This window comes from Equus przewalskii, chromosome 4, assembly GCF_037783145.1.
Source record: "Equus przewalskii isolate Varuska chromosome 4, EquPr2, whole genome shotgun sequence".
Classification (NCBI taxonomy): Eukaryota; Metazoa; Chordata; class Mammalia; order Perissodactyla; family Equidae; genus Equus; species Equus przewalskii.
This window is the reverse complement of record NC_091834.1, coordinates 84,003,014-84,025,337: the sequence shown is the minus strand read 5'-3', so window position 1 is coordinate 84,025,337 and position 22,324 is coordinate 84,003,014. Positions and strand designations below refer to the sequence as shown.

General features: G+C 37.2%; 1 protein-coding gene across 15 annotated transcripts in view; it reads right to left on the bottom strand.

Moving 5' to 3' along the window:
* AHCYL2 (adenosylhomocysteinase like 2) overlaps positions 1-22,324 on the bottom strand; it is a 168,791-nt gene that overhangs the window by 115,090 nt on the left and 31,377 nt on the right. For 6 of the 15 annotated variants that reach the window (XM_070616573.1, XM_070616569.1, XM_070616576.1 and 3 more), the window contains one exon: positions 5,904-6,050. The exons of the other annotated variants lie outside the window; for them this stretch is intronic. The gene's annotated coding sequence lies outside the window, so the exon portion shown is untranslated. Of the gene's footprint in view, positions 1-5,903; positions 6,051-22,324 lie in introns of those variants that run through there. 15 annotated transcript variants of the gene reach the window in all.

The window sequence follows — 22,324 nt, the reverse complement described above, 5'->3', positions numbered from 1 at the left end:
TTCTTCTTTAGGAATCTCTAAGAACTGATCTTTGCCCAGTACTTCTAACAAAAACTTGAAGTTTAAATCAGTTCAACAAACTTGGGTGAGCTCTTGAAGGAATGACAAGGAGACCACAGATGGGAGAGAAAGAAAAGAATGCAGCACTAAACATAGCCAATTCTAGCTATAAATACATACTTACACACATATAAATGCAAACATCTAGAGTTGGCTGCCCCATCCTCCCTAACCCCTGAGTAGCACTGGACCCTTCTGTATCACATCTTCTATTCTTTTACACTCCAAAACATTTTAACTGAATTTCACATTTATAAAAATAATGTGGAAGAAATGTGAAAATGGCCCACCTTCTAAGAGCTATAACTCCATAAACTGACAGAAAAAACCTGTACTATTCCAATTTGCTAAAAATAAAGCTCCAGAAACTAATCATTTGACTTTTTCTATTTCTTGATATACTTTCCTGCTTTGAAAAAAGTTTCTTTTTAAAAAATTTCATTCCTGCTCCTTTCCAATTAATTAACAATTACATATTGAGCATAGAGAGAAAAGATAAAGCAAGAGTGAAAGTGACAATCTAGAATCCTCCAAGAGGATTCCTCATCCTCATTCCTCATCCTTGGAGAGGTCACACTGCCTCAGGATAGCCCCCCAACAGTGATTTCAAGCTTTTTCTAACCCACCTAGAGGTTGAATTTTCCTATTCCTCATTCTTGTCAGGTGATCCTACTTCCTCTCTGAGAAGACTGCTGAACTCTCTCATCTTAACTTCAAAATCACTCCCTACTCAAAATCAACCCCATCTCCCTATCTGTCTTTCCTTTATTACTTCCACCAAGAGAATTCATGTCCTTCTCACTTCCCTTAAACTATTCAGCTAGAACACAGTCTCCCTACCCTAGGAAATCTTGGAAATAAATCATTTATAATACAATAGTATTCAAATTAAATAATTCATTAGGCTAGAGGACAGTGATCTTTTTTTTTTTTAAATGACTCCATTGTAGAAGGATTTAAAAATATTAAAATAGTTTTAATATTTGGATCTTTATTTTGTTTTTTAAAGCCTCAGGATGTAAAATGTTTCTTTATTCTATTCCTGGGAGGTTTCTTCCCCAAGGTCACAAGAGCAAATCAAACCAGATTAGTAGACTGGTTTTAAAGTAAAAAATGACCACCTGATGATATTTGGAACCTAATATGAAACAAGATAGTGATAGTGAGTTCAGGTTTCTGAGCCTGTAGTATAAGTATTATTCTATTCACACAGTCATAGAACATAACAAATTTCTTTGTTTTAAAGATAATCACTGAACCCTACTAGAAAAAAAGCAAAAAGAATTACCTAAAAAACACTTAAAATATAAAACTTAAGTCTCTTGAAGAAGGTCAAGTTTAACTCAAGTCTGGAAAATTCTAATTTCTAATTCTACCTTACCTTGACAAATATACCTGTTTGGTTTATGTATTTATTATGAAACATTTTAAGCACAAAAAAATGTATAGAAAATAAGGGGGCTTCCATTTCCAGACAATATGGAGGAAAAGGTGCATGATTTACCTACCTGCCTGAAACAAACAAAAAACCAAACAAAACATATGAAACAATGGTTTTAAAGACACTGCTCATCAGGCAATGAATGAAGGACAGTGATCCCTGAGAGACAGGAAAACAAGTGAGGTGAGCCCTGTGAATGCCTCAGCTTACTGCCTTGAGACCATTACCAGGGCACAGGTCAGGGATGAGGAACCCAGGTAGAGTTCAGCAGATTGTCTTAGTTGAGGAGATGGAGCTGAGAGTTAGAAGAGATGAAGGCAGACAGAGTTTGCAGGAGAGAGTGCTGGAGAGGAGAGGGCTGCACAGAGAGAACACTTTGGAGATACGCGGTAGACACCCTTCAGGTATTCAGCACAGTACTCATCAGTGATTACACATAAGGATTAGAGAGAACACTAACTGGCAGTCAAATAGAACAGGAATAATGCCTGTTCCTACCAACCACAATGGAAAACCCCATAATTTACAGAGGAGAGGGTGGAGTAGCCAGAAGGGTCTTAGGGAACAATTACCCCAGGTGGAAAACTGCTCTGGCCCCACCTAACAAATCTCAAAGGCAAGACCAGAAAAGGTCAAATCGTATCAATAACTTAACTGTGATACAAAAATAAAAAAAAGAAAAAGAAAAAGATCCTGTACCCAACAAGGTAAAATTCACAATGTTTGGAATCCAAGCAAATTGACCAGACACGCAAAGTAGTAGGAAAATACGACCTATAAAGGGAAAAATCAATGAGCTGAAACCAACAAAGAATTGGCACAAATGTTAGAATTAGCAGACAAGGGCATTAAAACAGTTACTATACCTGTATTCTATATTAAAAAACTAAGTAGAAATATGGGAGATATAAAAAGGACTAAATCAAACTTCTAGAGATAAAAAGCACAACGTCTGAGATGAAAAACACACTGGATAGAATTAACAGCAAACTAGACAAAACTAAATAAGAGATGGAACAAACTTGAAGATACAACAAAAGAAACTATCCAAAATGAACCACAGAGGAAAAAAGGGGGAATAAAAGACCATCAGTGAGTTGTGGAAACATTTTAAGGGGCCTAACATATATATGTAATTTGAGTCCCTTGAAGGAGACATAAGAGGGACAGAAAAATAGTAGAAAAAATAATGGCCACATTTTTTCAAATTTGATAAAAACAATAAACCCATAAGCCCAAGATCAAGATGTTCAATGAATCCCCAAAACAAGAATGCAAGGAAAACTACATCAATAACATAATAATCAAATTGTTCAAATCACTGTAAAAAACACAATCTTAAAAGCAGCCAGAAAAAAATGACACGTAATGTATAGAGGAGCAAAGATAAGGATGACAGCAGATTTCTCATCAGAAACAATGCAAGCAAGTTAACAGTGAAGGAACAGCTTTAAAGTAATGAAAAAGGAAAAATGTCAACCCAGAATTCCATACTCAGCAAAAACATATCTTTCAAAAACAAAGGTAAAATAAAGACATTTTCAGATACACAGAAGAATTCATTACCAGCAGGCCCACACTAGAAGAAATGTTAAAATAAGTCCTTTGAGCAGAAGGATAATACCAGATGAAAATGTGAATCTATACAAAGGAACAAAGAGCCACAGAAAGAATAACTATATGGGTACTTATTTAAGATTTTTTTTCTGTATTATTTAAGTCTCTAGGAGAGTTTACTCTTGATACAAAAATAATAACAAGATGGTGTGGGGTTCATAATAAAAGGAGAAAATGTATGACAAAAATAGCACAAAGGCTGAGAGGCAAGAAAGAAGAGTATTCCTTCTATTGTCTAAGAACTATTGTAAACTTTTTTTTTTTAGTTTATCATGAACTTTTTATACTATAGGTGAAGAGGTATAACATCATTTAAAGGCAAACTGTATACTACAAATGAAGATGTATACTACAAATCCTAAAGCAACCATCAAAACAAAACAAAACAAATAAGCCAACAAAGGAATAAAAGAGAATGATAAAAAATGATTAATACAAAATAAGACAGAAAGACAGAAAAAGTGGAACCAGAACAGATAGCACAAACAGAAAACAAATAGCAAGATTTAAACCTAACCATATCAATAACCACTTTAATATAAATGGTCCAAACAAGTCAACTGAAAGACAGCGATTGTCAAATGCATTAATAAGGCAAAACTCAACAAAAGCTATATACTACTACACAATTATTAGAATGACTAAAAATAAAGACTGCCCATACCAGATGGTGACAAGGATGTAGAGGAACTCAAAATCTCCTATACTGCTGGTGGGAATGTAAAATGGCAAAATCATTTTGGAAAATAGCTTGGCAATTTCTTAAAAGTTAAACATACACTTATATGATCCAACTATTACACTCTGAGATATTTAACAAAGAGGAATAAAAGCGTATGTCTACAAATACTTGTACACACATGTTCACAGCAGCATTATTTATAATAGCCCCAAACTGGAAATAAACCAAAGCCTGTCAACAGGTGAAAAACAAACTGTGGTCTAGCTGCACAAACAAATACTACTAAGCAACGAAAAGAAATGAACCTTTGACCACTCAACTACGTGGATGAATCTCAAATCAACAATGCTAACTGAAAGAAGCATAAGCCCGCCCCCCCCAAAAAGAGTATATACTACATGGTTCCATCTATGTAAAATTCTAGAAAATGCAAACTCATCTACTGTAACATAACACGGATCAGTGATGGCCTAGGGAAGAGGTTAGGTGGTAGAAAGAGGCAGAAGACTTTAGAGGTAATGAATATGTTCTACACCCTAATTGTGATGACAGTTTCATAGCACCATACCTATGTCAAAACTTTTCAAACTGTATACTTTAAAAGAACAGTTTATCATATGTCAATTACATCTTTATAAAACTTTTAAAAATTCCATCTGTGCCTCCTTCCTACTGGGTAGATTTTTACTAATTCAATATACTTAATCACTATAGGTCTATTCAGGTCAATATTTAATGATTATAGGTATATTTTTATTCCTTCTTGAGTCAGTTTTAGTAAATTAGCTTTATTTCTAATTTCTATTATTATTTCTTCTTTGACCTATGAGTTACTTAGAAGTGTGCTTTTAAATTTCCAAATATATGAATTATTTTGATCATCTTTTGAAGAGAACATAGTCTGTATAATACTCATTCATTGGTTTTTTTGAGACTGGCTGTATGAATTCAGCATGCGTTCAGTTTTTTAAAAACTGCTTAAAAAGAAAGTACGTTCTCACCGACTAGGTACAGGGCTCTGTGTAGGCCCACCAAATCAAGACTGTTGGTTGTCTGCACAAGTCCTCCCAAATGTTTTGGGTTTGACCATCAATTACTGAGAAAGAGATATTAAAATTTCCTGCTTTGTAGATTTACCAACTTTTTCCTTTAACTGTATCTATGTATTTTCTTCCTGTATTCTATCTGTATATTTTGAGGCCACACTATTGGATACATACTGATTTGGAATTATTATAGTGTCCTGATCAATTATTCCTTTTATAATTTTTTGTGATGATGTTTAACTCTAATAATGAACTATGCCTTCAAGTTAATTTTGCCTACTATTACTCTGCTATACTAACTTTCTTATAGAGAGTTTTTTCATACCTTTACTTTGAATCTCTCTGATTCCTTAAGTTTTATTAGGTATGTCTCTTTATAAGCTGCATAGAGCTAGATTATTTTCTATTCAATCTGACAATGTTCCAGTTATCTATTACTACATAAAAAAATACCTCAAAACTTAGTGGTAAACAACAACCATTTTTATTATTCTCATGATTCTGGGGGCCAGAAATTCTAGCAGGGCACAGCAGAGACAGCATGTCTCTGATCCACAATGTCTCAGACCTCAAATAGGATGACTTGAATAGATGAAGATGGCTGGGATATCTCCAGGTGGTGTTTGCTAGGGCTGAACTGTCCAACATGGTTCCTTCACTCACTCACATAGCTGACAGTTAGTTGATGCTGGCTGTTTGCTGGTACCTCACTAGGGCTATCAACCAGTGCCTACATGTATCCTCTCCATCTGGCTTCGGCTTCTCACAGCATGGTGGCTGGGTTCTAAGAACAAGTACTCCAAGAGAGAGAATTTCAAGAAGCTTAGGCCGAAGCTATAAGGCTTCTTTATGATCTAGCCCCAGAAGTCCCCAAAAGCCACATTCAACTAGTCAAGCAAGTCACTAAGCCCAGCACAGATTCAAGGGGAGAAGAGAAATAGACTCCACCTCTCAACAGCAAAAAGGGAAGAAACTGATGATGGCCACTTTGGAGACAAGCTACCACATACCGCCCTCTGGCCCCAACAAGTCCCTCCCACATGCAAAATACACTCACCCTCTCCTAAGACCTTCAAAAGTCTCATCTCATTATGGCATCAGCTTGATGTCCAGAATCTTGATATCTAATTCAGGTCCAGTTGTGATTGAGGCTCCTCAGATGTAGTTCCTCAGGTACAGCTACTGGAGTTTAGTTCCTCTTGATCTGAATAAAGAGACAAATTATCTGCTCCCACACACCCAACATACAAACATACAATAGTGAGACTGACTCAGGATCACCACAATAGATACTCTCATTCAAAATATAAGGAAACAGAAAAGGAACAGGAGACACATAGCAGTTATTGGTCCATAGCAATTCTGAAATTTAAGCAGACACAAATCACCAGTTCCTCGATTACAGCCCAGTCCTACTCCCTGAGAGTGATTCTCCATAACTCTTGGCTCCACTCTGAGTCAAACTTCTTTTTACATTAAGAGATGGTTAGTATTTGCAATGGAATTGCCTTCTCAGCCTGCTTCCTGCCTGTAGATGGCTGGAAGTCCAAAGGCCTACTTTCATTTTTTACTGTCTCTGTTTCTTTTAATCCAAGCTGAAGCTGCCTCTATTCTTAAAATTTTTTTAAAACCTTTAGATTTCCTATGAATCTTATAAGAGATTCACTCCAGTAGACAGAGCAACACTCACTTTAAGTTCTGTGTGAGGCTACTATAAGAAAACACCCTCAAGATCCTTAAAAGCCCTATAGTTTAAAAGAGTGGGTCTAAGGTATTCCCTTAAGATCTTAGACAACTTTTTTTTCCTGCTTTTTCTTCCCAAATCCTCCCAGTATATAGGTGTATATTTTAGTTGTGGGTCTTTCTAGTTGTGGCATGTGGGACACCGCCCCAGTGTAGCCCAACAAGCAGTGCCACGTCCACGCCCAGGATCCAAACCAGCAAAATCCCAGGCCACCAAAGCTGAGTGCATGAACTTAACCACTCAGCCACAGGGCCAGCCCCTAGACATCTTTTTATCTAGTTGAAAGGTTCTTGAGGCACTGCCTTAAATCTTACTGAAGTCTTAACAAAGGGATTTAGAGTTGCACCCTTGAGATCTTTACTTTGAGGCCATGTTTTATTGGCAGCATCATGAATCTTATCTTTGCTCTGAAGCCATTTCTTTAAAAGTCATTAGCCATCTGGAGCAAGTGGGGATGAGAAAATGTTTCATTTTCTAACACAATAGATCCTGCGTTAGAAATATTCCCAAGTTCTGCTTAAAAATGTAATAGTTCATTTTTTAGCTCATTCATTTCTCTAGTTGTACCTTATCATAGGCAGTTAGAAGAAGCCAGGTAACACTTTTCAACATTTTGCCTAGAAATTTCTTTAGATAAATCAAATTCATCAGAAAACCAAATTCATCAGATACATTTTCTATCTTCCGTGTTACCACACATGACAGTGCTAACAAGCCTTATACCACTATTTAACAAAGGTTCTCTTGTATCCAGCCTCCAGTAATACTTTTCTCACTGTGTTTCTCACTTTACTAATACTCTTCTCAAGGTCCCTCCAGCTCCCACCCACCACCAAGTCCCAAAGCCAGTCCAAATTTTAGGTTATAGCAGTGTCTCACTTCCAGGTACCTAATTCTGTTTCAATTATCTGTCACTACAAACTACCCCAAAGTTTAATGGCATAAAACTACAGCCATTTTATTATGTTTATAATTCTGAGGGTCAAGAATTCAGGCAGGATGAGCAGGGATGGTCTGTGTCTGCTCTATGACATCTGGGGCCTCAGGTAGGGTAGCTCTAATGGCTGAAGATGGCTAGACTGGGTCCCTATGCCTGGTGCCTGGGTTTTTCTCCACATGATGTCTGCTAGGGCTGGAATGTCCAAGACGACTCCTTCACTCACTCACATGGCTGGCAGTTGATGGTGGCTGTTGGCTGGAAGCTCAGCTGCGCCTCTCCATCTGGCTTGGGCTTCTCATAGCATAGCAACTAGGTCACCAGATTGAATGTTCCATGGGAGAGCATTCCAAAAAAGATGTTCACAGAGGCTAGACAGAAGCTACAAAACTTCTTATGACCTAGCCTTGAAAGTTCCAAAATGTCACTTCTGGCATTATCTATTGGTCAAACAAGTCACCAAAGCCAGCTGATATTCAAAGTAAGTAGAGAAATAAACTCGATCTCCAGGTGGGAGGATGGTGTACATGTAGAGGAAAGGAACTAACGTTGACTATCTTGGAAACGTGTTACAACAATCTGTCTTTAAACTGGTAAGTGTAATTCATTTATTTTAGTATGGTTACAGATACATTCAGATTTATTTCTACCGTCTTTTACTGTGCTTTTTATTTATCCTATCTTTTCTATAATATTTATCCCATTTTCCTTTCCTGCTTTCCATTATATTGAGCAAGTATATAAATTATAAGCTCAATGAATTATCACAAAATGAGACAGTTATGTAACTATCACCCAAGTCAAGAAATCCAATGTTACCAGCACCCTAGAAACCCTCCCCCCGCCCCATCACTATCCCTTCTCTCTTCTAGAAAGTTACTATCATGACTTCTAAGATCATATGTTAGGGTTTTCAGCTTTATATAAATGAAATCATATAGTAGGTGCTCTTTTTGTGTCTGGCTTCCTTCACTCATCATTATCTTTATTCAGCCATGATCTTGTGCATAGCAGCAATTTATTCATTTCCATTGTTTACAGTATTTCATGAATATACCACAATTTATCCATTCTACCATTGATGTTGTCCACTGAGTTCTAAATTTTAATGACTATATTTTTTAAAGTTCTATTTTTCAAAAAACATTTTTAGGGCACCTTTAGCTGTAGGAATTCTATGTAGCCTAGATTGAGAATATTCCTATGAAGTTTTGCGTTTACTTCAGCCTGATGCCAAAGGAGTGTCGCTGATTCAGGAACACTTTATATGTTAATTACTTGGTTTTAGGTTTCCTGAACTGCAGAGAAAGAAAAACATTCTAAAACAAAGTTACAAGAGAGCAAGTACATGGTAATAAATTCTCAGAAAAAACTGTTTCATCTAGAGCTCACAGAGTGTGGCAAACTTCCTTGACAGCTGTGTCACTGGACAGATGTTTTTCTAGACCATCTATTCAATGATGTGGCAACCTTTTGAGGAACTTAGCTTTCTAGAGGGAGACAGGATTGTCTCCTGTTCCTGTTATGGCTGTTAAAACAGAAGCCTCTTAGTTACCCAGGGCAGCCACAGCTTTAGTTTATGTACTCACCACTTTGGTTTTTAATTCTCTCTTCATTTTTTGCCCCTGAGGATTTTCCTTACTTTTTTTTTAAAAGCACAGCTATAAAATTTAAAATAACATTTATTGTATTTTATCTGGCATTTGACTAGGAATCTTGAGTGCCCTTTTTGCCTTTTGTCAAATGTAACACATATGACAGGAAAAAAACCCGAAAGGCCACAGGAAGAGGAACTCAAAGAGAGGAAAAAAATTAAAAATTTTCTGCCTTTTATCACAGACAGGACAAAGTACTCAGATCCAAGGTTATCTGCACTAAGAAGATTGACTCTAACTAAAGGAATGCACATACTTTACCATCCTATCTGAATCTCTTTGGTAACTAATGGAAGAGGACACTAATCAAGTAGGTATACCAAGGCAGTTCTAAACAAAACTGACATTATGTTAGGAAGGCAGAATCCTTCAGTAAGTGTGACCCAGATTATACAATGAGGAAGGGTCTAAAGGAACTGAGAAATGAAGTATTAAGATATACCTAACAGTCTCCTGATGGTCTTCATTTTCTTTTCAGTAAACTTTTGACCCCTCTCCTACCAACTACTGTCTAATTACATAAATCTGCAGGAATAAAGAGGGTCTCAGTAAAAAAACTTTACATCAGGGGCTGTCCCTGTGGCCGAGGGGTTAAGTTCGCGCACTCCACTGCAGGCGGCCCAGTGTTTTGTTGGTTCGAATGCTGGGCGCAGACATGGCACTGCTCATCAAACCACGCTGGGGCAGCGTCCCACATGCCACAACTAGAAAGACCCACAACTAAGAATATACCACTATGTACCGGGGAGCTTTGGGGAGCAAAAGGAAAAAAATAAAAACAAAACAAAAAAAACTTTACATCAGTAGTGTAAATATAAACACTATTTAGCTAGAAAGTGAGTAGTTTAGGGGAGAAAATGCAAATAAGAAACAGTAGATGAAATTCAGACACTGGGACAATATCAACAAAGAACATCTTTCAATAGTCCATAGATCCATGTAACAATACAAATTATTTATTTGATATATACTATGTACAAAGCATTGTATTAAATGATAGGATATAAATACAAAATAAGAATCAAGCAAATTTATCAGGCAAGATAGAGTTATAAACACTATAAAATTTAACGTGACCTCTGAAAATAGAGAACACACAAAAATCATTTAGGAAGGGAAAAACTTTAAAAGTCAAGAGGTCTACACATATTGTGTGATCCCATTTATATGAAATGTCCAGAACAGACAAATCTATAGAGACAGAAAATAGATTAGTGGTTGTCTTGGGGTGGGGTGTAAGGAGTAGGGAATGACTACTACAAGGTTTCTTCCTGGGATGCTGAAAATGTTCTAAAATTACATTATGTTGACGGTCACACAACTCTGTAAATACACAAAAAAAACCACTGAATTGTATATCTTAAATGAGTGAACTTTATAGTATGAAATTATATCTCAATAAAGCTACTTTTAAAAAGTCAAGAGGTCTATTTATTTTCAAAAAGCTAGAACATTCTACCGAAAGAGGAATTCAGCCATCAAGAAATCTTCAAGATCTTTTTTGTTTGTGTGTTTAAACAAAGGAAAGATTCAAGCCCAGCATTAATGCTGTCTCCAAAAAAGCACAAACCCTCCAAAACTCCCTAATGTCTCCTTCAAAACTGCAGCATTTTCATACCTAGATCTTTCTACCTGGTTATATATCACACTATTCTGCCAAGTTGAACTTCTTTAGGGTCTAGCTGATAAAAAAAAGATCCTCAAGACAGCATAGGGATTTAAAAATCATCCTATTAATTGCTAAATTCAGACTACGAAATTATTAGTTTAAATTAGAACTAAGAGTAAAAGGGGAGTAGATCAAAATAGCAAGTTTTTCTAAAAGGTCTTCAAAAGAAATTATTTCTCACTTTCTTCTCTCTCTAGGTATTTCCCTTCATCAATTTTTTCTTAAAACAGATAATTTGACATTTTCAGTGCTTTTTCTCCCACATCATAGGGACTGAAATAAACAGGTGGTACTAGCATTCATCTAATAAGACTAGAAACTCATCCTTCTCTCATATCACAAACAGCACCCACCCCAACACAGAAATGTCACCAAATTCCATCAACTCTATCATCTTTTATTAGATCTCCTCTTTCTCTATTTCCTGAACTACAACAGCCTGACTGTTTTCTTTGCCTTCAACACTAGCCTCAACCCCACTTCCAATATATTATCCACTCTAACATTCAAATCTAATAAGGCTCAAGTGAACTCAATAAACTGGATGGCTTACACACACTCTCACTCTCTCCTTTCTCATACTTTAAAAATTACAAAAAAATTTCTCTTCCACATTCTCTTGCTTATCTTTCCTTTAAAACTTTTATTTACATCTAAAAGTAAAACTATGCTATCCCTGTTAATACAAAATCATCTTTGTTTCCTACCTTTTATAGCATTTATAGTATTTATTACATCCTAATTTAAATAAATTATTACATAATTTATTAATTCTACTCTATTATAGTATGTACTATATTTTATTCAGCTTTGGATGCCTCCTCCCCACCATTCCCATTCCAGCATCTAGCTCAGTATCATTATTAGATACTCAATGATATGAGTCATTTATCCAGATAGGGTTACCCTGATAAAAATATTATGTCCATCATGCTACCTAGACCTCTGTGAGATAACACTTGAGTCCAGGGCTCTTCAAAGGTCTGATTCTTCAGCATTTCCTGTGATTCTGTGAGTTACTCCTATTATCCTTATAGTATCCTCCTTCCTCCCTGCCTCCCCATCCCTTTCCTTTTTCGCTTTAGTCAATTTGCAACCAAGAAGCCTGACTGATAAAGGCTGGGACATTTTGTAACTGCTCTCGACAGACACTTGTTTGTTGAGCAAAATAATGAACGAATGTACTGAAAGCCAGTTAAATGTGCACTGAGAAGGAAGAAAAGGATACAGAGACAAGAAACAATAATACATTGAAACAGGAAGATATTGACTACACTTACATTAGGTCACTGTGCCAATACAATTATCCTCATTTTGGACAACTTTTTCCTGTTGGTCTCATCCTTACAGTTGTTCTGGCTAAAGCCTTTGAAGTCATCCTTAACTTCTCTCTTTCTTTCAAACACTCATCAAACTCATTAGCATATCCTATTTGCTCCACTTTCAAAATATATGCAGAATCTAACCACTTCTCCAACTTCACTGCTATCATCTGGTCCAAACTATCATCGCATTTCATCTAGTTATTGCAATAACCCCCAAGTGGTCTCTCAGCTACCACCCCAACCTCCTTTGGTCTATTCTCAACCTTGCAGCCAGAATGATCTTGTTAAAACTTAGGTCAGAGCATGTCACTCTGCTCAACCTTCCAACAGTGTCCTATCTCATTTAGAGTAAAAGCCAAAGCCTAAAATCCTTAATATGGCCTATTAAGACCATATATGATGATCTGTATCCCTGTTACCTACTGGCCTCATCTCTACAACTCCCCCTCTCATACTCTACTCCTGCCACACTCGCCTCCTTGCTATTCCTTAAAATATACTAGCATACTCCCCCCTCAGAACCTCTGCACTTGCCATACTTTCCGCCAGAAAACTATTTCTTCACTCTCTTATAAAAAGTAGCTCCTTTAAGGTCATGCCATTCAACTACGTCATCTCTTCCAATCATGTTACTGCCATCTATTAAACTCCTCTCTCTCAGATTCTAGTCATCCTAAATTCTACCATTAACCTGAGTTTATCAGATGAAAGGTAAGTGGACGATGTTGGGTGGGGCTTCTGGGAAAGCCCTTTTTTGTCTTTTGTTCTTCCTCCTTCTTGCTGGTTGTAATACACAAATAATGCCTTGATCTCCAGCAGTCATCTCGAACCATGAAAGCGTCCCTAAGGACGGAAGCAACAAACTAAGAATGATGGAGCAAAATGACAGGAGTCTGGGTCCCTAATCTTTGTGGAGCTACCAAACCAAGCTTGTAAGGCTTATCTATGTATTTTTCTTTCTTTCTTTCTTTCTTTCTTTCTTTCAAGATTTTATTTTTTCCTCTTTCTCCCCAAAGCACCCCCGTACATAGTTGGGTATTTTTAGTTGTGGATCCTTCTAGTTGTGGCATGTGGGATGCTGCTTCAGCATGGCTTGATGAGCGGTGCCATGTCCGCGCCCAGGATCTGAACTGGCAAAACCCTGGGCCACCGAAGCAGAGCGCACGAACTTAACCGCTCTGCCACAGGGCCGGCCCCTATGTATTTCTTTATAAATAAAATATAGTACGTACATTCTGAAGGTTACAGTTGATTAGAATTAATAAATCATGTATATAACTTTTCAGTATATAATAAATATCATAAATGCATTGAGTAGGCAACTAGAAGTTCTACAACACTTGGTGATTTCAACAAGGCATATGGGTGACCAGTGAAGACCTTGGCCTTCAATTTCTTTCATCTTATCTCTAATGATGTTCTCCTCCATTCCACCTCAGCTAACCACTACCAAGGCAACCACACCCCAGATCTTATCATCATAGAAATTGTTCCATCTCCAAAATGGCTAATTTGGGGTATCCTGCTCTCTGACTTCTATTTTTAGCTTACTTGTTTAAGTACTCCTACTATGCTCTTACATTGACTTTAGCTCACTGATCCTTTTACTTTCAATCTCTTAGCCACTTCCTTTATTCCTTTTCCTTCTTATCCATAATTTCTTACCCTTACACTCCCTGAATCATTTTAATAACCCTCTTTACATCCTCTGAGCTCCAAACCAGTATATCCAATTTGTCTACTAGCCATTTCCATTTAGACATTCCACAGACACCTCAAACTCAGCACGCCTAAAATTAAGATATCTTCTCCAACCACCTGTTTTACCTCCTATGTTGGTGAATGGCACCACCATCCACCTAAATGTCCCAACTGGCCATTACTCTCTTCCCTCTCTTTCACTCCTCCCCACAATAACCAGGAATTAATTCAACCTCTGGAGAAACTCTAAAAAGTCCATCTAGATTTTTCCAATCCCACTGCCAGGTCTCTAGTTTGTATTTCCATATCTGAAAGAGATTAGTAATCATTTTTTCTGCATAAGGTATTAACTGTTCTTCCTGCTTCTACCCTGAGGCTTTCTCCCCATTCTCCATACTGCATCCAAAGTAATCTAAAATGCGAATCCGATCATGGCACTCTCCTATCAACTCAGAGACACGAAAAAGTTTCAGGAATCAGGGCAGCATAAGGAGTGCAAAAACTAAAGCTGCCAGGACATTTTCTGGTCTCTCATTTTTCTGCACACTACTAGCTTCATTCCCTCAGGTTACTTTAAATTACTGGGAACACAGCCATCAGCAGCTCCAGGGTAATCCCAGAAAGCAAAAAAATAAAATTCAATACATGTAAATAGATTCTATTATTATTCAAAATATTCACTGTACCTCCCTGGTGGAGGATTAGACATTCCTGCCTAGTTGATGTCAAGCTTGGCTTCTAGTAAGAAATCAACTAGAATACTAGTAAGAAATCAATTTTAATATTAGTTGATGATTAGTTGAGTTTAGTTGACTATAAGCCCGAGATGAGCCTTCAGTGTGAAGTGTCAGCTTAAAAGCTTACACAAATTCAGTTAATAAAATAATGGTACAGTGACCTGAACAAAGAAGAAAATCACTTGGGATCAGGCAATTCCCTGAGAATTACAGAATATGAGAATTTGGAATATGACTTCTTGTAAGTGACAATGAGCACAGATAATAAATCCAGAACAACTAAGAGAACCAGGAATGATTTCCTCAGAGAAGATCTGAGGTAGAAAAAGTAACATCAGAACTGTTTCCAAGTATTTGAATGACTCTTATACTCAAGGGCAGGAGTTACGCTTTTAAATATTTTATATCCATTCCCTATGCACAGAGTTCCAAGTTTTGCAAATAACAAATGCTTGAATATTTGAAATGCCAGATCAACTCACCTGTTGACAGCTAAGCCAACAAAGACAGTTGTTATACAGGAGTATCTGATGTGATCTGAACCACAATTCAACAAAAGGGTAAGGATGGAAGAAGGAAACTTAAAAACAAAAGTAAAAACATTTAAAAGCCTTAACTGCAGCAGGCAACCTGGGATAACTGAGGCATATTATCCTAAAATTTAGAATTTCTGTCTTACACCAGATGATATTCTTGGCCATACCACTAGTTATATTTGTTTCCTATGGTAAATATTTCCCCACAACAGAAAGAGTCATTGTTTTCACTCTTCCTTTACAAAGAGAAAACTGAGGCTGATGGAAGCTATTTGCTTAGCACCAACAGCATGACAATGGTTAATCTTGAATAAGAACCCAAAGCTTTTCACTCACAAGCTCTTTGTTAAAACCACTGGACTCATTAGGGAGGTAGTAAACAAGTACAGTACTTAACGCAGCAAACTCAACCCATTTGGTAATATTTTGGTTTCACTTTTATTACTCCCCTCTAGTCATTCAATCGCTAAATCCACAAAGAGTAAGACTACATTAAAAGTCTTAAACATATAGAAAATTTTATTTTTTAAAGCTTAAAGGCTAAAACAAAAAATTAAGATTGAAACCAAGGATTTGTCTCTTTAGTGCTGCTTAAAGAGTAGACTTGGCACTATCAGTTCTACCATAAGCCAAATCTTGGCCAACAGGGTATACTAGGCACACACCATACTGTTTCTCTGGAAACATAAGTGGCTTCCTTCATGCATCATAGATTTGGTGCAGAGCTGCAGCAATGTTAGTGCCAGAAGGCAGTGAGAAAAAGGTAATGTTAGTAAAGGAAAAAGAAGTCTTCGTGTGTATAAAGAGGATAAGCACATCAGAGATTCATTTTGTTTTACAGACATATTAAAACATGCTGTTAGCTTCTCAGAAAACTAAAGGAAGGCTGGAGTGGCATAGGACTCGACTGTGTCCAAGGAGCAGCTATATCACGATTTTAAAAGCAAAATGCTAGTCAGCTCCAGTTGCAAAAGCTGTAAAGGAATGCCTTAACAAATGCCCACGCTCTCAACTTCCTTCCCAAGGAGGCTCATTTGCATCACAATGGTTGCCAAGGTTACTTTAATTCCTTCACAGCTCCTTTCTCCAGTTGTTAATCTGGAGCACCAGCCTGGGTGGTACAGTTAAGAACCAAAAACCTCAATTGACGCTAACTCAAATCTCAGGCTACCCAAAAGTTCATGACCTACAAAAGGAAAGTAGTTCTAGCAACAAAAATTGCAGAAAGGTAGGGGCTGTTTGTTTCTACACTCTATTCTGCCCAAGACCCTACTGCTGCCTCAGGGAACTCCAGGAGTCAGTATTTTCATCTGCCCTAACCAGAGATTCTTGCAAGAAAAGCAAGATAAATAACAAATTTTGTAAAGGATAAGGAATGGATCGAAGGAGTGACTGCTTTATGCCAAATATTTTTTCCCTTGCTTTAAATTTAAAAAGGCCATTATCTAAAAGGACAACAAAAAGTCTCTCTTACGACTCATCACTATTATCTTCTAAGAATGACAACATATAGTACTGACTATACAAGGAGTACCTAAACCAGACATAAACAATGAAACTAGTATATTCTGTATTAAAACAACAACAAAACAGAACACATAGTAACAGAAAAAGTAAAGAAAGGAAATAAAGACCAAACCCAAAGGTAGCAAAACTGGGAGACATAAGGGTAGTGACTCTGTAGATAACCTCCTAGTCAGCCAACAGATGCTTCAAAGAGCACCTTACTGCAGAAATGAAGTGTCACGTTTACATATTTATTTTGTTTATTCTCTTTTATCCCCACTACCATCACCCTCAATTTAGGCAATCATTGTAATGTATTTAACATGTTTACATGTTTTCTCACAAACTGTGTAATGTGTTTTACTTACATACATTTTTTAATTTATATAAATACTGTTGTGTTAGATATTTCAGTCTGTTTCTGTTTTTATTCAGTACCACTGTTTTTAAGATCCACCATGTTACCATGTGCACATCTAGTTCATTGCTTCAAACTGCTAGATAATACTCTGTGGTATAAATCTATCAGAATTTATCCATCATTGGGGAAAGAGTATGGACAACAAGACTGTTTTCCATAAGCACAAATGACCACTTATGGATCCATGTAAGCATTTCTTTCAGATGTATAGCTAGGAAAAGAACTGCTGAATCATGGGGTATAGCTAATACTATAGTCTGATTAAGTACTACCCTCCGAAATGGTTAGACCAGTCTACACTTCCACCAACAAGGAACTTAGTGTAACCGAGCAGCCTCTACTTACCAGGCACTGGACTAGGCACTCTAAATCCTTTTTCTCCTATACAACCTCATCCTTTTCAGATAGTCTTTGCCCTTTTTGCTTTTCATATCAGCTGTCACCATTTCAGAAAAATGAAGCCAAGACTTCCTCCCTTGCTTTTCCCTGTCCATCAAATTCCCTATTCTACTCTAATGATGCCTTAGGCTGCCAAGGCCTCGACTAATCACGAAGCTTATGAAAAAATCAAACAGCAATTGTTATTTCATTATTTATTTATTACTTTTTTAAATGAAACTTTTTTTTTGTGGCAGGGAAAGAGTCACCCCGAGCTAACATCTGTTGCCAATCTTCCTCCCCCGCCCCACCCCACCACCCCGCTGCATGGCTGTATATCCTAGTTGTAATTCCTAGTTCTGCTATGTGAGCCGCCACCAAAGCATGGCAAGTGACAGACAGGTGATGTGGTTCCACGACTAGGAAATGAACCCGGGAAGCAGTTAAAGCATCGAATTTTAACTATTAGGCCACCAGGGCTAGCTCAGCAAATCTTATTTTAAGAAGGTTTAATTCTCAAAAAGTCATTAATTGAGGTTTACTGGTTACAGAGAACACTACAAAATTCCTTTTGTATCCATTTCAGAGCCATTCCTATTTTTCTCTGAGGATTCTATAGTCTATTTTCATTCAACTTTTTGGGAAGCCTTTGAGGAAAAGCTCCATTTCTCAGAACTCTTTGCTTCATACATAAAATAAGGGGAGCTGGATTACAATCAGTGTTTTCAGTCTATATTCTGGAACACTAGGGGCACCTGTGAGGTGGCTCAAGAGGATCATCTCAAGATAAAAGGGAGTTACCTACGCCTCTTCAATTACAACAGCACAATAAAAACTTTTTATCCATAAATTTTGTTTTCTCCTAAGAGTCAGTTTGGTGAATCAGTCCTGTTTAAGGAAAGGTTTACTCACACATTACCAGTTGGGAGTGTTAACTGGGACAACCTCTATTGTGTTTGGCGATAACCATAAAATAAAAATATATACATACCTTTTGAACCAGAAATTCCACTTTTTAGAATTTATTCTTCAGATATTCACATACGTGTCCAAAACATATATACAAAGATATTCATCACAGCTTTGTTTGTCAGGGCAAAATACTGAACACAACTTAAATAACCATGACTACCCAAATGATTATATAAATTACGGTACATCCATACAATGGAATATTATATAGACTTTAAAAACAACAAAGTGGCTCCAAGATATATTGGAAAGTGGGGAAAAAAGCAAGATTCAGAATGGTGTCTATAGTATACTAACTTTTGTATGTATTTTTTTTGAAGAAGATCAGCCCTGAGCTAACATCTGCCACCAATCTTCCTCTTTTTGCTAAGGAAGACTGGCCCTGAGCTAACATTCACTTCCATCTTCCTCTACTTTATATGTGGGACGCCTACCACAGCATGGCTTGCCAAGCGATGCCATGTCTGCACCTGGGATCTGAACTGGCGAACCCCAGCCTACTGAAGCAGAACGTGTGCACTTAACCACTGCGCCACAGGGCAGGCCTCCTTTTGTGTATTTTTTTAAAGGATACATACACTTGTATATGTACAGATGACACATGAAGGATAAATTAAGAAATTAAACAGGGGCTGGCCCTGTGGCCGAGTGGTTAAGTTCATGTACTCCATGTGGCCCAGGGTTTTATCAGTTCAGATCCTGGGCACAGACCTAGCACTGCTCATCAAGCCTGCTGAGGCAGCATCCCACATAGCACAACAGGAAGTACCTACAACCAGAATATACAACTAGGTACTTAGGGGGGCTTTGGGGAAAAGAAAAGGAAAAAACAAAAAAAAGACTGGCAACAGATGTTAGCTCAGGTGCCAATCCAAAAAAGAAAAAAGAAATTAAATATTCTGGGGCCAGCCTGGTGGCATAATGGTTAGGTTTGCACACTCTGCTTGAGTGGCCCGGAGTTTGCGGGTTTGGATCCCAGGCGCAGACCCAGACACCACTCATCAAGCCATGCTGTGGCAGCATCCCACATACAAAGTATAGGAAGATTGGCACAGATGTTAGCTCAGTGACAATCTTCCTTAAGCAAAAAGAGGAAGAATGGCAACAGACGTTAGCTCAGGGCCAACCATCCTCAAAAAACAAAAAAGGGGGGCCGGCCCAGTGGCACAGTGGTTAAGTGCACACGTTCCACTTCTCGGCAGCCCAGGGTTTGCTGGTTTGGATCCTTAGTGCAGACATGGCACTGCTTGGCAAAAGTCATGCTGTGGTAGGTGTCCCACGTATAAAATAGAGGAAGATGGGCATAGATGTTAGTTCAGGGCCAGTCTTCCTCAGCAAAAAGAGGAGCATTGGCAGTAGTTAGCTCAGGGTTAATCTTCCTCAAAAGAAAGAAAGAAAGAAATTAAATATTTTGGTTGCCTCTAAGGAGGACAATCAAGTGACTAGAAGACAAGAGGTTTATTTTTGCTATATAATCTTTTTATATCTTTTTGAATTTTATACCATGACATGCATAATCTATTAAAATTTTGGGTGTTTTTAAAGATTGACTCCTGAGCTAACATCTGTTGCCAATCTTCTTTTTTTTCTTCTTCTTCTTCTCCCCAAAACCCCCCAGTACATAGTTGTATACTCTAGTTGTGAGTGCCTGTGGCTGTGCTACGTGGGATGCTACCTCAGCATGGCCTGATGAGCAGTGCCATGCCCGTGCCCAGGATCCAAACCAGAGAAACCCTAAGCAGCCAAAGGGGAGCAGGTGAACTTAACCACTCGGCCACAGGGCCAACACCCTAAAATTTTTAATTTATTTACCACACTAACAACCTATATTACCTTCTAAAGTTTCTTCTAGCCCCCATATTCTGATTATAACACACTGACTTCCAATTAGTATTTCTTTCAAGTAATCAGGAAATCGAAAATAGTTCAAGGGTAACAAGAAAGCAGCTTTCACTCAGCAAGGTGGATGTGTCTACACAGGATGATGACATTAAATTTAGTCTTGGCACTGCCTTCTTCTTTCAAACGTATTTCCTTCTAACTGGATCTCACCTTATTTCTTACTCATATCAACTTCCTTTGAGTTCAGCAAACCACGTCTATCAAATGAACTGCTTTATCCCTAAGAACTGCTAGAAAAAATAACATATTCATGTAAATAACAGATGATAGTATCTATGCAGCTCATAATGTATTTATCTGTAATTACTTTTGAACAACACTCTTCAACAGATAGCCACTAGCCACACTTGAAACATGGCTAGTCCAAATTCAAATGTGCTACCAATACATAAACCACACCAGATTTCGAAAATTTAGTACGAAAAAAGAAGTAACTTATCTTAATTTTCACATTGATTACATGTTGAAATGATAACATCTTGGATTTACTGGGTTAAATACAATATGTTGGTAAAATTTTACCTGTTTCTTTTTACTTTTTAAAATGTGGCTACTAGAAAATTTAATTCTACCATATTTACTAATTAATTAGGGAACTCTGCTGCATTTCTGATTAACTCACACTCCACAAAACACTATTTTAAATTTTCACTATTTTACTCTGAATCCTTTTCCTCTTCCCCTCTTCAGCCGATGTATGACCTAGCCTCAGAAAAACAGAAGGGTAGCTTTAATGCTGCTTTCAAGTCTATTTACAAAATTGTATTTTCTTTTAAGTAAAGCTTGCAGATAAAATTGTTTTGGCCAGGTTAAATGAAAAGTGACCCAGGGCTTAATGAACACTGATGGCTTTACAGTAGTTTGGTGCAACAAAGAGACCCAAATAGAAAATTAAGAGACTTGGGCTCTAATTTCAACAAAATTGCTATTTCTTTGAAAAACATTAACAACGTACCAATCAAGCACAAAATAATTCAATGTAAAGTAGCTAGGTTTTTTTCCTCATAGTTTTGAGGGAAAAAAACAGTAATAGCTTCCCTGAAATTAATGTTATATTAAGAAGTCAGTTTACTTCAAACTCTATTTCACTATCAAATAAAATGATGGATTTAACTGGATTAAAACATAGAAAGGACGATACAAAGGCAAAATTATAATACTGTAGAATAATAATGTAATTTTGCCAATACTATTCTTCATCCTGTCCATTAATGATGGTTGGTACCCAAGCTTCTCTCACTAGCCTTCTTTGTCCTCTCTTCAATCCTTCGAAGTATAGCTACCATTATGATTAGGACCTTCATGATAACTTCCAAAAGATTTCTTGACTCCTTCCTCCCATTTCCACTCTGACTCCAGTTCTAACTATCTATAAGACCTCTTCATTTAGATGTTATCCTAACATTTCAAACACAAGACAAAGAGCTGAACTTGAGTTCTTACTCTATAATACTTTAACCAAGTGCTCATATTGTGATTTTTGTCAAATAAGCATTTGGTTGAAGTATTATAGAACAAGAGCTCAAGTTCAGTTTTTTACCTTGTGTTTGATTTGACTAAATCATAATATTTAAGCAGAGAAGATACAACTATAAACTAAGTTTGTTTCTTATTTTTCTAATTCTGACTTTTTACCCCTCTGAAAATTCATGAAACATAAAAACCTAGATAAGTATATTTTGAAACACTTGCATTCTAATCTCTGCTCAAGAATACAGTTATGCATCGCTTAATGAGGGGGTATGTTCTGAGAAACGCATTAAGAGATTTCATTGTTGTGTGAACATCATGGAGTATACTGAAGGGGAACAAAATCTGCCACCCCACAATATATCTCTTTGAAATGAGGATTATTTTATTTATTTATTTTTTTAAGATTTTTTTATTTTTCCTTTTTCTCCCCAAAGTCCCTCGGTACATAGTTGTATATTCTTCGTTGTGGGTCCTTCTAGTTGTGGCATGTGGGACGCTGCCTCAGCGTGGTTTGATGAGCAG